The sequence below is a fragment of the Peromyscus leucopus genome, chromosome 12 (assembly GCF_004664715.2).
Source record: "Peromyscus leucopus breed LL Stock chromosome 12, UCI_PerLeu_2.1, whole genome shotgun sequence".
Lineage (NCBI taxonomy): Eukaryota > Metazoa > Chordata > Mammalia > Rodentia > Cricetidae > Peromyscus > Peromyscus leucopus.
This window is the reverse complement of record NC_051073.1, coordinates 14,785,500-14,803,841: the sequence shown is the minus strand read 5'-3', so window position 1 is coordinate 14,803,841 and position 18,342 is coordinate 14,785,500.

Here is an 18,342-nt window from a genome sequence, read left to right as displayed (position 1 = left end):
GTGTTCATTTCATGGTTGCACAATCAGAAGATTGGCATCTTTGAGTTATATCCTCAGGAAACACTTTTCAATAAATAAATTTAAATGATAGCACATTTCCCCTCAAAAAAGTAAATGCTGTACTTTGAATTTCTGCAAGAATGTCATGTTTTTTATGTAGCACATATATTGTATTTATAGTTTAAGTAAACTTTAAGATCGCTTCTTTTTAACATTTTGCTTGCTAATGTGTAATTGCATAGCATCTCCTTTTTCATAAAAAGGACTTATTAGTATAATGTAAAATATTTTATAAGTGTTACACAAATGTGAGACAAATTTAAAAGAGGATACATTTAATTGTTTGATAATATCTGTACTTGGTAGTTATTGCTTACCCTTGAAAACTTGGATTATTGAAGGACTATATAAATCACTGTTAGAAAATACTGATTTGATATTGCTAGTCATTTTCAAGCATTTATACTTTAAATGTGAAAAAAGGAATATTTCAATACTGAGATTAAAGTAAGAAAGAGGTTCTTTTATTAAGTATCATTTTGTTGTCATTCTAAATATTCACAAAATGCATATGGTTTGCTATACAACATTAAATATTGTTTAAAGTATTAAATAGACTGATGTATTTACTTAAATCCAAATACTTGGTGGGAGATTTTAATAGAAGGATTTCAACCCTACTTGATGGAATGGGGAATCTCTACATGAAACATCTTTTTTCTTTTATACTATTTACATTTTTATGCAATTTTTTATCTTATCTTTTTTTTCTCACCCAACACCTTCTCATCACACTTCCCTAGCTCTCTATTCACCAAATTTCATATACTGTCCCAAAAAAATAACAACAAAAAATCAAAAAGTAGAAACTGTTGTTGATTGTTTTACTCTTTTGGGAGCCTGCCACCCAGCTCCCAAATAAATCACACATGGAGGCTTATTCTTAATTATAAATGCCCAGGCTTAGCTTGGCTTATTGCTAGTGAGCTTCTCTTAACTTTAAATTATCCCTGTCTATCTTTTCCTGTTCTCTTCTGTAAATCTTACTCTTACTCCATGACTTGCTGTGTAGCTGAATGGCTGACCCCTGGAGACCTTCTCTTTCTCTGGCTACTTCTTTCCTTCCGTATATTCTCTCTGTCTGTCAGCCCCACCTATCCTTTCTCCCTCCAGCCTCAATATTGGCTGTTAAGTTCTTAATTATACTATCAGGTCTTTTGGATGGGGGAAGTAATGCAGCTTCACAGAGTTAAGCAAATGAAACATAAAAGTAACACACCTTAAAATAATATTCTACAACAAGAAACATAAGAATGAAAAGAAATGCAGAACAATTAATAGAACAAAAAATAACCAAACAAAACAAAAACTATAAAAAAAAATGTGGACCCCATTTCCTGTTTTCCAACTTCTCCTGGATAAAAGTAATCATCAATACAGAAAATATTCCTAAAAAGGGTGGATAGATACTGTGATCCAAATATTAATGAATACTTGGTGTACAGACATGGTATGTATGCACACACTTGGCATGCGAATCAACACTATTTTGAGTTTTGCTTTTTCTCTTTAGCTTTCTGTTTGTCATTGACAAGTTTATATTGTCTAGTTGCTTTTATGCCTTGCCTCACTTGTCTGAATTCTCCACCTGTCCATTCATGACTCTTTTTCTGAGTGAGACCTAGTCTCTTTATCTAAGGGTTTTAATTACATTGCCTTGACTTTACCTTCTTCTTATTTCCATCTAGTTATTTATTATTATTTATTATTTAGTTAGCTTTCTAAGAGCACATCTCCATCCTAATGATGTAATTTTAACTTATCTCCTTCAAGATCTTATTTCCATGACATTAGGCATAAGTATTTCATCATAAACTTTGGGTTGTATATAATACTGCGATAATGCCTATATAATTAATATTATGGAAGAAAATGTTTACATATCCCTCATAAAATTAGTGTTAAATTAATGCCTGATGATTTGAATATGCCTCCTCAAAATTCAGAAGTTTCAGTAGGATGGCCTTCCTTCAAAGGAAAATTAGGTAATGAAATTTCAATGGTGAATAAAATTAAGGTTTTAATATCTCAAGTGGTCTCAAGTGTGGTATTGTATTTCCCCAAATATTGTGCATGCTAATAAACTTATCTGGGGTCAGAGACAGAACAACCACAATATTAAACATAAAGGATAGGCAGTGGTAGCACACACCTTTAATCTTGGCATTCCAGAGGCAGAAATCCATGTGTTCAAGGATACAGACAGGCGTGGTGATTCATCATGCCTTTAATCCCACAAAGCAAGTCTTTGATTCCAGGGAGTGGTGGTAGAGAGCAGAGGGGTATGTAAAATGTGAGGACTAGAAACTAGAAGCATTTGGCTGGTTAAGCATTTGGCTGGTTAATCATTAAGGCTTCTAGCAGCAGTTCAGCTGAGAACCATTGGGATGAGGACACAGAAGCTTCCAGTCTGAGGAAACAGGATCAGCTGAGGAACTGGCAAGGTGAGATAGCTGTGGCTTGTTCTGTCTCTCTGACCTTCCAGTATTCACCCCAATAACTCGCCTCGGGTTTGATTTTATTAATAAGAACTTTTAAGATTCCTGCTACATCAAGTAGTCATATTTGTCTTCCCACCTTTGATAAGTATAGAGATTTTCCTATGTGAAAAATGTACCCATGCCATGTAATCTTGGGAGTAAGTATCCTTCATAACACTAGTAAATATCCCAGCACATCGTTCTTGAACTTCCTGATCTATGAAACACTGAGGGAAAACTTTTCCATTCCTTATATACTATCAGGTATCAGGTATTTTACTAAATGAGTTTAGAATAGGCTAGGCAATAAATCCATGCCATATTGTTGCTATTAATATAGGAATAACATAATGATAGTATGAACAACTGATATTTGAGAAGGATGAGGATGAAAGCAGCTCTCATCCCACTACCCATCCCAATTCCTTCAATTGTGGATTTGAAGATTCTGTGTCTGTGCTGTGAAAGCAAAGAAAAAAAAAAAAAGAACTATCTGACCCTCTAAATGTTTGGAAAGGAAAAACACTGACAATCTCTCTTGCATTCATTGAAGAGTTGGTGAAAATCAGAAGGCAAAATTCTAAGAATGTGAAGACAACTCACTTCTACATAGCAAAATTTGTAACATCAAAAGTTAACCCTCTATGGCTCATATTCACATGACCATAAGGATTCACAGGGAATAGCAACCAACATCTAATTTAATGAAAAAAATCATTAGACATTAAATACATTTCAGGAGAAAATACAAGAATTTCAGCAATAACATTCAAAACAGTGGGATTTAGAGGCAAAGTGTGTACTACATGGTTGGTGTGATAATTGGCATAGGATAAAAAACATATACAAAAAAAGTTTTAGGTTGGCGAATAAAAATGAAGTTGTATTTATAAATTTTGAGAAAGTTGTATAGGCTGTAAAGAACTGAAAAGTTGAAGATTCTGACAGATGTGTGCTATCCTCAAAATCAAAGATGCCATTGTATTACTTTGTTTTCCAGATTGAAGGAAGTGAACAATGTTTCTTCGTCCTAGTGTGATAAAAAGTGAACAATTTAGATGTGCTATGGTGTGAAGATGTGATTCGTCATGTCCATTAGTTTCTAGAAACAGTATTTTTTGGGCCCAGCCAGACATTTCAAAGCTCTCACTCTCAAACCATCCCAAGGTTATTCTTTATAACTAACTACTTTTCTTCTGCTTCTGAATATAACGGCTGTACAGAGAAGTCAACCTATGCCCCTTAATTATTATCTGTGACCTTCAGACACTCAATTCATTACTTCTCAACATGTCCAGAGATAGTACCTCTTATTGGGAGTTTATTAAAAGAGAAGATCTTGAGTTTTCATGTAAGACAACGAGATAATTGCTTTCCTAGGGAAATGAAGGATTTCCTGCAGCAGTTGGCCTTTTAAAGGTGAATAAATTGGTGGGAATTTAAATTCTTGATTATAGTTCTTACTACAGCTCTATATCATGTATCTGCAACCTAAGATGTGAATAAATATGGGATCATATTTTCATACTTTGGTAAAATAAATGCATCAGTATTTCCCAAAATATGTGACATTGTATTTTAAACAGAAATCCTTAGATTATAAATTTAGTAAAGTGGAAAATTATGGAATCTGATGTTGATGGAAAATGAAGTAACAATTCTATTTATATTCTGTACAGAGAAGTACGTAGAACATTCTGAAAAAGAAATAAAAACAGAATGGTAGGAGAGACATCCAATTCTTGGAAATAAATATTTAAGTAAAACTGTAAACTAGAAACAAAATGGAGTCATTTTATTTTTAATTACTTAGTTCATGCTTTATTTTATAAAGTAAAATATACAAGTTCAGTGTACCAGTTTTCACAATTAGTAACAATAAAAGGTAACAAACAAAATTTAATCCAGATGTACATATATGTTTGTAACATTCTCATATCTTTAAGTATACAACTGTGAATCCAGTTTGAAGAATGGCTTTCATATCTAAATGAACTACTTACTACATCTGCTATTGGAATCATGATATCAACACTTCAAAGAATAAAATCTCAAGGTCAGATGCACAATGACTATAAAATACATAAAAATAAAAAATTGGGAAATTTCAAATGAATATGAGGGCATAAACATAGTCACTTACTACTTCTAAGGATGCATACAGATTACAGACTACTTTTAGATTATTCTAAGTAATTTTCAAACATAAGCACTGTTCCCACAGATGATCTAATAATATATGTGAAAAGTACTTTAAAAGTCTATAAATTATAAAAGATTAAATGATAATTCAAAAGAAATAATGACATTTTGTTATTGTTTTAAAAGTATTCTGACTCAATTTAGCAGTGGCTAAAAGTCAAAATGTAAAGTATATTTAGTGCTTTATTTTTTTTAAGTCTCATAATTAGAATTTGTTCTCTGAGAACCTTTAAATTTCTCCAAGCAGTAGAAGTTGAGGAAGACTGAGAATAATATTCAGGAGGAAGATGTCCAATGGTAGGTTGTCCTGCCACAGTAGATGCCTTATAACCAAAAGCAAATGAGCAGCAATTGCTGGTCTAGTGTGTTACATAAACTAATGAAGACATAAAATTGGGAAGAATATGGATTGGGTGGAGCATTAGAGGAAAAGTAAGGGGTAGATGTCACATTGAATGCATGTATGAATTTTTCAAAAGATAAATCAAAATGAATGAAATAAACAAGCTTTGTGTAAAATTAAACTAATTAAGATGATCCTTGTTACTCTTGCAACTATAAGATGGAAACATCAAAAAATTAATTGAAAAATATCTCAACAGAAAAAAAAATATTTGGAATGAATCAAACTCTTGGCTTAAATCCCAGAACCCAGTGTGCTGTGTGCTATTACATTTCACCAATATAAAAAAATGATACAAAAATTTTGTTCTCAAAAATTCTTGTATTCATTACTATACTTGAAGCACATAGTTTATCTTAAGGTAATAATGAGCATTGAGTCATCAACTAAAATTCTATAAATGGATGTAAGAATGACAAAATGGCTATGTATCTTGTTCTCTGATACAACACTAATGTGCTCTATGAAATACATTAGAAATATTTCATTGCTATTTCCAATTTTTTTGGCAGGCTATCATTAAAATTACTTGCATTATTTACCAGACACCCATTGTTAAGACCCCACTCTTGACCTAACTTTATTAATCCCTAGATGTGCTTAAATGTCCATCTTGAATTAATATTCATGCTCTTTTCAAAATTGGATTCTAAGATGATGTCCAAATTTATGACCTTTTTCTCCTTTCATAAATAATATCTTCTCTGACTAATAAATATAATGTAATGTCTTTTTAAAATATTTTTATTTTAAAGGTTAGCTTACAATTTATCTGAATCTTAGACATAAATTTACTACTGGAAGATTTTTTCACAGTATTCTTTAAAGTTATGGCTATGATTTTACAGTGAAACATCCAAGTATTCTTTTAGAAACTTACATATTTAATATATTTATAGGTATCACATTTGGAGATATAGAACAAAGTTTTAAGGTTCACCGATATTTTTGTGTTATCTGTTACTATCTATTCCACATTTTTAAAAATATTTTGACCACTTATTAAATTATTATCTTTGTTCATATTTGTTCAATCAACATCTGAGTCCTCAGTCTTCAAGGGAGTAATTCAGCTTTCTTTCTTTCTTTCTTTCTTCCTTCCTTTCTTTCTTTCTTTCTTCCTTTCTCTTTCTTTCTTTCTTCTTTCTTTCTTTCTCTATCTATTTCTTTGGGTTTTTGTTTTTTCTTTCTTTCTCTCTTTATCTATCTTTAATTAATGAGACACTTCATTTGTTTATTTTTTTCATAAGACACATTTTGATATATTTTTTCTTCCCCCATTCTCTTCCTAGATTCTCCTCACCTTTCCCACCCACTCAACTTTGTGTTCTTTCACTCTGTCAACATAAATCAAAATTTGCAGAAAAGCAAATGGAGCTAGAAATCATGATACCAAGTGAGGTAACTTAGACCTCTCCCAAAATATTTCATGTTTTCTCTTATATGTGAAAGTTAGCTTCTAAGTTTTTATACTTGTGCTTCAACCCAAATATCCACAAAAGTAGGTAGCTAGCAAGTGATCAGCTGTCTTTTAAAATAAGAAATTAGTTTACTAGTTTGCAATGTTTAAAGCAAATCATAAGTCCCTTATACATGCTGCAGAATATTAGCCAAGTGTTAGTTTGTACATATAGCAAGTTTTCTTTCTTTTTTTTTTTTTTTTTGGTTTTTCGAGACAGGGTTTCTCTGTGTAGCTTTGCGCCTTTCCTGGAACTCACTTGGTAGCCCAGGCTGGCCTCGAACTCACAGAGATCCGCCTGGCTCTGCCTCCCGAGTGCTGGGATTAAAGGCGTGCGCCACCACCGCCCAGCTATAGCAAGTTTTCTTTAAGTTGGTACAGCCGGGAATATGAGCAAAACGATATTTTCAGAAAAATAAAACCAAAGCACCAGATAGTGAGATTCATATTAAGAATCAATGTATTTTTATCAATATTTCTAATTATCTAGATGGAATATTAGAGGCACAAAAATTTAAATAAATAGTCACTCATTTTATTTTTTCTAATTTAACCATTTTTGAGAATGTCATTCATGAGTACTGTATTTACATCACTTCCATTCCCCCATTTCTATCTTCAAACACTTAATGTGTCTCTCCTCGACTGTTCAAGCTCATGGTTTTTTCTTCTATAATTATTAGTGCTAAACAAAGACACACACTAGAAATTTCTGAGCCCATTTAATGTTGTGCTTAGGTGCATGTGTTTAGGATTGACTGCTTGGGATTGTATAACTTGTCAGGGAGCTCATACTTGAATTAAGTGGATTCTCTTCCCTCAGCATCCATTGACTGCCTGTACCTCTACATATAGGTTCTTAGACTTTTATGAGCCAAACTATGTTTTTATTTAAGGTGGCACAACGATATTGTTATGCTTTGGTATGCATGTTGACAGTCAACTGTTGAAATATTTATCACTAATGAGGGGAAATATTATGCTTTTGCTCTTCTTGTTGCACTCCTCAAATTTCTTCAAATGACACATTAAATAAAGGAAAGTGGGATGTCCCTTGGCTTTTACCCCAGGCTGAAGACAGTTATTTGTTTTAAACGTTTAATTATTGTTCATGGTGTTTACTCTTCCCTTGAAAATTTTAATCTTTCAGACACTGAAGTAATTTTCTCAAACAATTTCCCTGCTCATAGGCCCATGCATAAGGTTACTGATAATATTTACTTTATTCTTATCATAGCCATATTCACCTGATTATTTGTATGACATAACTGTTCTTTCTACACATTGAGTGGATTCATTTGGCCCTGTCCTGATTAAATTTTGACAATTTCACACAAATTAGAATCATTTGGCAGGACAAACCTTAATTGATAAAGTGTCCCTATCAGTCTGCCTATATACGGTAAGACTGTAGGACATTTTCTTGATTAATGACTTAGGTTGGAAGGCCAAGCTCCTGAGAACAGTGACACCCCTAGACAGCTGGATCTGGATATCATAAGAAAGCAAAACACAGATAGAAATCCAGTAAGCATTATTCCTCCATGTCATTTGTTTCAGTTCTTACCTCCAGGCTCATATATTGCAATCCTGCCTTAGTTTCCTTCGATGATGGACTGTGCCCTAAGATATGTAAGTCAACTAATCTCCTTTCTCCACAGGTTGCTTTAATAGTGGTGTTTCTTATAGGAATAAGAAGCAATATAAGATAAAAATTGGTACCAGAATGTAAGCTAATGCTGTAAGCAACAGGACTGTGATGTTTTGGGGAGGAATGTGGAAAGACATTAGTACTAAGAGATTAATTGAAAAAAAATGGGCTATTCTGTGGTAGGTTGGAATATAGGAGTACTGAGAACAGTGCTTACAATGGAAGCCTGCATTTCACAGTTTCAGAATGAAGTGTGACATTCCCTTAAAGACTCTGTAGGTACCATTCTTGTAATATTTTAATTAAGAATATGTATTTCTGGTAAGCTGTAGGTGAAGAATCCGATGTGATTAGAAAAAATACAACTGGAATGAAAATGTCACTTTATTGGAACAATGGAAGCTGCTAAACTTTACAGAGGAATTAGGGGTGATAAAGAAGACCAAATGATTACTGTGGAGAAATATTCAAGGAATATATCTTCAGTGTCAGCACACAGAATCTGTGGTCCAGTAGGGAACAAGGCTGCATCTCATGCTGGCAGCTCAACTAGGTAATGTGTAAGAGTCTGCCATGTGGTGCTGGTTTCAAAGTATGAATAGATTACACAGAGCAGCTAGAGCTTCTTAATATAAGATTCCAGGAAAGCCATTAGTGAAAACTTAGCTTCAGACGAAGTGGAGAACACAGGATTGAAATGGTGGTCATGGAGAGAAACTGAGATTTGGTATCCTGAGAAACTAATGAAATCCATTTTTGAATGTATAACATTAGTTGCATTGAAAACTCAATGATAGAAGGGGTCATGGGAAGAGACTTCAGCTTGATACAACATGTACAAGACAGAGATCCTTTAAGAGAAACCAGGGGAAACTATTGATGAAGGTCCAGCCTGTAAAGATCTCATATTAGAGATGCCTGCTTGGTTGCATGACCACCAATAAAAGCAGCAGCTGTGGAGTGGAGATATCCTGAGTCTGTGAAAATGAACTCTTTATGTTGTTAATGGCAGAGACTGATAGAGGAGCTTCTCAAACCCTTTGGATCAGAGATGATGATAATTGAATGCCACATATTGGACAATGAGCTACAGGATCTTACCCCATTTGATGTTTGGTTTTCCTTGGTTCAGATTGCAAGTGTGTCCTTGTTCTTTTCTCTTGGAATGAGAAGTATATAACTCACTTTTAATTATACCAGAATCCACAGTTAAGAGACTGGATTTTTTATAGAGAGACTCACACTTTTTAGAAAGATTTTGGATATTTTAAAAAGACTAAACTTTTAAAGTATGTGGAATATTCAGATTTATATTTTATATTGTGATATTATTATTAATACAATATCTTAGAGATAAATAAGACAGGGAAGTTTAAGATTTAATTGTAATGTAATGGTTTCAAGTTGACAATGTGCCAGTTGCTATGGGATGATCCTTCTTTAAGCTGTGAATATGTGTTACTCCCATTGGTTGACAATAAAGCTATTTTGGCCAATATCTAGGGAGAATAAGTTTAGGCAGAAAAATCAAGCTGAGGACTGAGATGAAGAGGACAGAGTCAGGAGGCACAAGCCAGTTGCCCAAGCAGCAAGATGCCAAAGGACCTGTAAGCCACGGGCAATATGGTGATGCATAGATTATTAGAATGGGTTAATTTAAATGTAAGAACTATTTAATAATATGCCTGAGCCATGGCAAGCATTTATAATTAATCTAATGCTCTGTGTGGTAATTTGGGAAGTGGTTTCTGGGTATTTGGGAGTTGCTGGTGGGAGAGAAACTCCCTTCCACTTACAGTCAATTATCTTGGTTTCTTGTCAGCAAAACTGCTGGGGATGCTTCAAATGTATTGCTCTGACTGATTGATAAATAAAACACTGATTGGCCAGTAGTCAGGCAGGAAGTATAGTATAGGTGGGATAAGCAAAAAAGAGAAATCTGGGATCAGGAAGGCTGAGTCAGGAGTCGGCAGCTGGAGACAGAGGAAGCAGGATGTGAAAGTACCAGTAAGCCACAAACCACATGGTAAATTATAGCTCGATAGAAATAGGTTAATTTAAGATATAAGAACTGAATAGCAAGAAACCTGAGCCATTAGGCCAAACAGTTTAAAAATATAAGTGTCTGTGTGTTTATTTGGGTCTGAGTGGCTGTGGGCCCAGGCAGGACTGGAGAAAACTTCAGCAACACATAACACAAGTTGTTTGTGGGCTCTTTCTCTGTCTCTGGATTCCAATCTTGTACTGCCACCATACTAGGTAGTTGCTTTGAAATTTTCTCACACTTCTGTTCTACACAGTCGACGGACTTGGTAAGTCCATTAAGATATCTTAAAGAGTGAAATTAGTTAAAAGATATTTTTCCCACATTAAAAAATGGGAAACATTTTGATATTTGTTATTTGATAACACATTAGAGAGTCTGAAAATATAACAATTAAATGAGAGGATAATTAATGTTGATGGGATGTATGTAACAGCAATTATGAAATTATTTGTTTAATCATTTTTAATTTAGCATTAAAGAGGTTGAATCAATTTAAGTGCCAAGACAAAAGCTTTATAAAAACCTGTTAAAATAAATTGTAGAGAAATTCAGACCCAGACAGAAGAATTTAAAGGTGAAATTATTTTAGGATTGAATTATGTGGTTACAGAGAGACAGCCTGTTTTCAAACAACCAAACTTTATCTGTCAACCTTACAGGAACTACCTGTTCAAGGGCATGTACAAGCTATTGTACTCTAGTGTAAATGTTAGATTTAAGGAGATTTAAAGAAGCTATAGTATTATATAGCATGCATTCTCCATTTGTAAAGCAGATGTTAAACTTCTGGTCAACTTCTAATAGAATTGCCCCTCAGGACTGGAAAGAATTAGTTATAGCCATCCTAGAACCTGGAGCACAATTACAGTAAAGAACTTTGTTTAGAGAGAAAGCTAAAATGATAGAACAACAGTGTAGGACTAGAAGTGTGGAAATTTCCCAGAATCGGCTTCTTGGAGAAGGTGATTGTGTTGATATACAAAGACAATGTTTATATGATAAACAAACCTTAATTCTATGCTGCATGGCAGTCACAAATGCATGGGACAGAATTGAGGAAGCAGGGAAGAAAATTGAATCATTTACAAAAGTTATACAGGGCCCCAAAGAAACCTTCATGGATTTCTTATAAAAGATGTCTTCAGCAATAAATAGAATGATACCAAATTCAGAAGCTAGACAGATAATAATTGAATCTTTGGCTTTTGAGAATATGAATACATCATGCAAAAGAATAATCATGCCATTAAAGGCCAGATCAGCACCCTTGGAGGATTGAATCAGTGATAAAATTAATATTGAGTCTCATGACCATGATATGCGGATAGGAGAGGTGATATCAAAAGCTTTGAGAAAAAATAATGTCAGATGATTTAATTGTGGTAAACAAGGTCATTTAAAAATTGACTGTAAACAGGGCATTTTTAGAAACAATTTTTCTTCAAGGAACAATGGCAACAGAACATGCCTCCCTTCTGGATTATGCAGAAGGTGTGGTAAGGATAAACATTGGTCCAACGGATGTAGATCAACAAGGGACAGACAAGGTAGTCCTTTGCCTCTGCCCTTGGGAAATTCCAAGAGGGGCCTCATGCAGGCCACAACAGCAAATTCAGTTCAGGCTTTTTCTGCCATCATAGAAGAAACTCCTTCTCAGAGCAATTAAATAACCAAATGCCTATTGGAATAAATCAGGCTGCTCGGGGTGATAGAACAGCTGTGGCAGACAGAATAAGAAATTCAGGAGAAGCCATAAAGCAAATTTTGGGGCAAACTTCTATAAATGAACAAAAATGAATAAATAATGTTCTCTTGGAAGTTTTGGTAGACACAGGTGCAGATGTTAAAATACTTGCACCAGGATTTTGGCATCCTAATTGGCCTCTTCAGGAGGTAAATGTTCAGCTGTTAGGGATTGGAACATTATCTCAAGTGAAACAGAGCACTAGATGGCTCAACTGTATAGGGCCAGAAGGACAGAGAGGAAAATGAAAGCCATATGTGAATTTATGCGGCCATGATCTACTACAACAATGGAATACCTAGATTAAAATTCTGCCAACCTCAGAAACAAACCATAAACTAACACATGTTTCTGAGAGAAATATTAGGAGATATTATAAAGAGCAGTAACCAGCCATCCAGATCATACAAGAACAGGGCACAACAACTGCTGATCTTTCAAAGACACCAACAGCTCTATCTTTAAAATGGTTAACAGACAAGCCTATATGGGTTTGGCAATGGCCTTTAACAACAGAGAAACTGCAGGCATTAGAAGAGCTGGTATGCCAGGCACTGGTGGCACACACCATTAATCTCAGCACTCGGGAGGCAGAGTCAGGTGGATCTCTGTGAGTTTGAGGCCAGCCTGATATACAGAGTGAGATCCAGGACAGATACCAAAACTGCACAGAGAAACCCTGTCTTGAAAAACCAAAAAATAAAATAAAATAAGGTAGAAGAGCTGGTGCAAGACTAGTTAAATGGCCAGCATATTGAAGAATCAAGCAGCCCTTGGAATTCTCCTGTATTTGTTATTAAATATGTTATTAAAAATGGAGAATGGCAACAGACCTAAGAGCAAGTAACAAGGCAATTCAGCCAATGGGCTCTCTACAGTCTGGAATTCCTTTGCCTACTTCATTACCTAAAGGATGGCCTTTTATAGTTATTAATTTAAAAGACTGTTTCTCAATACCCTTACAAGAAAAGGAGAGAGAAAGATTTGCCTTCATGTTGCCTACTTATAATAATTCTCAGCCAGTCAAGAGATACCAACCATAGAGTTCTGGAGGCCTGTATACTTAAGTATGTGATGAGCTATGTATTTATGTATATAGCCTTCTGTACTATTAAAAGGTTGTTCTTATATAGTCTGTGATTTGAAATTTATTTCAGATTTCAAAATAACTTTAGGTCTTCTTGTAATAGAAGCCATATCATAGATACAATCATCTTTAAAAGGAATGCTCCTGACAGCATCCACAAAGTACTTCATAGTAATATCGTGCCCATCATTGTTTGGAGGCAGTTATTACAAAGACCCTCATACTGTGAGTGTAATGAAAACATCTCAAATATTAGTGAACTGGACAGATTTGGTCTGCTTGAACTCATTTCATAATGACTCTCCAGAACAGCATAAGAGCTAATTGCTGCCTCAAGCTCCATTCAAGTTCAAACCTCAATAAAAATGATATTTTAAAAAAGCAAGAAAAAAGTGTTATTTGAATATGTGGTAAGCTATTACTCAATATGTTACTAAGTTATTCCACAAAACAAAAATAATGTAGTCTTATAACACCTTATCACACCTTGATTTGAAGCATGCCCACCCCTCTAAACTCCTGCTCTATTTCTTTTGAGAGGAGGGCAGGTCTCCCATGGATATCAACTAAACATGGCATGTCAAATAGAAGGCTGGGTGAGGCAGCCCACTATGAGGATAAGGGTCTCAAAAGCTTCTCAAAGAATCAGAGACAGTCCCTGCTCCCATTGATCAAGTCACACAAGGAGACTAAGCTGCACAACTGTACCATATATGCAGAGGGCTAGGTCAGTTCCAGGCAGGCTCCTTGGTTTTTGGTTCAGTCTCTGTGAGTCTGTATGAGCCCAGGTTAGTTGATTCTGTTGATTTTTAATGATGTCCTTGAACCCCCTGGCTCCTACAATCCTTCCTCTCCCTCTTTAGCAAGATTCCTTGAGTCTGCCTAGTGTACAACTGTGGGTGTGTGCATCTGTTTCTATCATTTGCTGGGGGAAGCCACTTTGATGACAATTGGACATAAATATTTTAAAATATTTGATATTGGTGGACATTGGACATTAATTTCCAAATCATCAAATATTCCATTAAACATAGTAAATTACTATTTTGAGATTACAATATTTCTAAAAATAGTCTACTAAAAAGTCTGTTTCAAAGATCTTTGAGATTTACCACACACAGCATATAAAATGTAAGCTGTGCCCCACAGCATTGCCATAGTGATGTTTCAGAATCAATTTAGTTTTAACTAAAATACTAAAAAGGAAAATGTAATTAATCTTGAACACTGGAGTTTTTCTATAAATCAATAATTATCAGAGATGATTCACAGTTGAGGAATTTAACCTTAGAAATACAGGTTAGTTTAGGAAATAATTTCTGAGCTGAATACAAAGCCCACAATGTCTGCTCATACTGAATGTTGTAAAAAGAATTGTGTGATAAAAACTGAGTATTATAATGTTATATTAAAAAATCTAACTAAAGTAAAGCATAATATATTCATCACTCAACAAAATAATCAAGTGTTTTTACAATATATTACTAGTGTTGATAGGTTGGTCAGTATTTCACTCAATATATTTATTTTTATTCATTAACTCAAATATTGCAATAATAGTGCACATCCAAACAAACATGGTTTACCAAACAATATCAATGACTTATTGAGAATTTTTGCTGTAGTTCAATTTTAGTAAAAATGTAATTTAAATGTTTCCAAAGGAATAGTCAGAATTTGAGATACAATACTGTGTAAAAATTTTTTATAATTAAAACAAGCTAACTAGAAATAGCTGCCTCACTGTCAACTGAAATTCTTTAGTGTTTTTAGTTAATTTCTTCTTAGTTTTAGCACTGACATGACACCATGTTACTAATCATTCACAGCAAGAAGAGATGTATGGGTGGTAAAATAGGACATGGACTATTGCCTTCTGAATAATTAGTTTGTGTATATTGTCAGCACAAACTGCAGTTAGCTTTTAATGTTTCAGTAAGATAATAATTCAATAAATATCTAAACAACACTGGATTAATATTTGATATGTGTGAAAGTTCAAATGTCCCTGAAAACAACCAGTAAAATTCTTTGGTGTTTTATTGTAATTATTTCCTCACAAAGTCCTTTCATTCTTATCATGAAAGAATGTGAGTTGGCAATAAATGAGTTAAATCAGATACAGTCACCAGAAAGCAAGTCTTACTTATAAGCAAGTCAACTTCATAAGGAAAAAAGGCTCTACCAAGGTAGTGGGATAGGTAAGGCTAATGCTGCTAAAACATTGCTCAATAAGGCTATGTTTCCACATTAATATGTTCCTGAATTGTAACACATTAGTGTTTTACCCTGAGTTACCAAGAACGTATCAGTGCTGCATGAAAAAAAGAAACAAAAGCACTTCTTGGAATTGTTTATCCGAGACCCAGGCCACATTTGAATTCTCTACTTCATTCTGCCTGGGTCTTCTGCTTCATTTCTCTGTTGTATGAGGCTGAATCTCATTAACTGAGGTCTGTCTTGTTCATGTTTGTTCCTGTGTGAGGTCTGTCATGTTCATGTTTGTTCCTGTGTCTGTGTGTCTCCATCTCAATGGTTTTCTCTCACACGAACTCTTGTGTGTGTGTGTGGGGGGGTAGTGTCTGTATATATTTGATTAGTATGGCAGTTTATATCTAAGAAAGAGCTGTGCTCTGTGTTTATTGAACAGGATAGAAGAGATCACATAAGGAAGGATCAGAACATTTTACAGAAATCTTGAACAGTTTCACAAGGGACTAAGTCACTGATCTCATCAAATATCATTGTTTATCAATCAATATCAACAAATGCCTGTTTTCAAATTTTAGGGTAGATTTTTAAGAAGTTGCTTTCAACATCTGTATCTGCTCCTTTAAGCAAATGATAGACATGCATTATCTGGGTCAGGGGCTTAGACATGTATACATAACAAGATTGCATCTATGCATTAGCTTAGGTTGTAAAAGTTGGTTTAGTGGGAAACACAAGGTAAATAAGGTTGTTTGTCACATTGCTCTCTTTAAGACATAAACAAACAGCTGGAATACACAGTAGGCTAGCAAATTTAAGTCTGAAGTGACTCCAATGTGCATTATTAACTTGGGCATTATTAATTTGGTCCAACCAAAGCTCCATTTTTTATAATGTAAGAGATGTTTTTAAAATACTGCATCTCCATCAACAATGCAGTATATGTAGAAACACTATGACTAAAAATATAAACTAATATTCAAATGAATCAGGTGGCATGATTTTTTTAAAGAAAATATTAAAATTACTTCAGTAAAAGGAAAGCAAAGAATCTGTGATGTGGACACAGAATTTTTTTCTAGTAAAAGTAGTCGAACAGATTTAAGATCTCATTTTCTATATGGCGCTGTGGGGGATGTTATTGGTTTATCTACAGGGAAATACATGGAAAGTGAAAGCATAAATACAATTTCAAAAGATATCAATCTTAACAAATCAGAAAACTTGTCAAGTGGTTTCAGAAATAATACTATTGACATTAAAAATGGATGGTTTGTGCAGAGCATAAGAGACACTGAGGGCTCAGCACTAACATTTTGTACAGCAAACAGCTTTGGAAGGCATAGATAAAATACCTCTTAGGGACTGAATATGGATATCCTTACTGTTCAGACTGATAGACACTATGTGTTTATTTGGGGAAAAGGGCAGGTCAGAATTGTCCCACCTACTTTCATGATCCATAATTTCCCCTATTTGGCTTTTTGACACGAACCCATTTTTAATTTGGCATTAATCTATGCCCCCTTTTGTCAACTCAATGGTTCTGGTGGGCAAGCTTATAGATGTGAATGTGAACTTTAAGTCTATTAATCCATGAGTCAGGTTTGAGGGGTGGCTTAGTAGCTAATAGTATTGTTCTTCCAGACGGCCCAGTACAATTTTCAGAACCTAAATGGTACTTTACAATGTTCCATAACTTCAGTATCAGGAAATTCTTAACATGTTTCTGGCTTCCATAAGCACTGCATGCATGCAGTACACAGATAAACATGCAGAAAAAAGTTCATATATGTAAAATAGAAACTTAAAAAATTATGAGTAAAACATATCCTTTTTTCCCTCTGAAGCAGGGGACTGTCAAAAACTATAAATAAATGGTCACAGATCTTGCTATTTTGATTTCATGAAACTTCCAAAATGAGGAGACAGACAGCAATAATCAGTTGATGGTCAGTCTAAATAGCTCTCCCAATTCACCAGTTCTAATCTTTTGACTCAACACAATTCCAATAAAAAAATCTTTGAAAGTGAAAGTTGTGGAAATTGACAGACTTTTTTCACTGCCCTTATTTTCCTAAACCAGATCCTTGAGGAGGAATTACTGAGCACTCACATCTTATCAGTCACTGTGAATAATCCAGAGATAATTTTATAGACACAGAGGGAATGAGGACAGAGCTCAGTGTAGTGTTCTAACTTAAGATGTGAAAAGCTCTTGTTTCTATCTGAAGCACCACACTTAAAATAAAACATATGGAAGGACATGTGTGTGATATTTGGAAATAATGTGTTTTTCGGGAATACAATGAGATTTTTATCCTTGTGAGTCCTGGAATTAATTATCTATAAATACTAAGAAATGACTCTCCATATATAAATGTAGTTTCTGGACAAAGGATATTATATTGTAAAGGAGACAGTGCAGTAGTAGTTTGTTTTATTTAACATACTATAGAGTAATGGTGAACAGATACTTAAGGGATTGGAAACAAGAACAATGAGATTAATCTAAACAGATAACTACTTATTTATCAGTCCTAGGTTTTTTCATCTTTAAATGTTTCATAGACTCTTGTCTACTTTGTTTTATTGAAAATAGATGTTTTTAACCTCAATGTATTCTGATCACTATTCTCCCTACCCCAATTCCTCTGAGATTCCCTACACCTTCATTCCCATCCAAATCACAAAATTTTGGTCTTTCTTTAGAAAGCAAATAGGCACCTAAAGAAGAATGCTAAAAACAAATAAGATAAAACAAAAACAATAAACTGGAATAAGACCAAAAAAAAGTCAGAAGAAAAAGAGCCAATGAAAAAGCATAAAATACACATGTAGACATAAACATGTACATATACACAGAAATCCTATAAATATACAAAATGGAAGACATAATGTGTACACAAAGGACCTGTGCAAAGAATAAAAAAGTGGCAATGAACTGACAAAAGTAACATTTAATCTCCAAAGATGCCATTAGGTTCCTTTTGTGTTG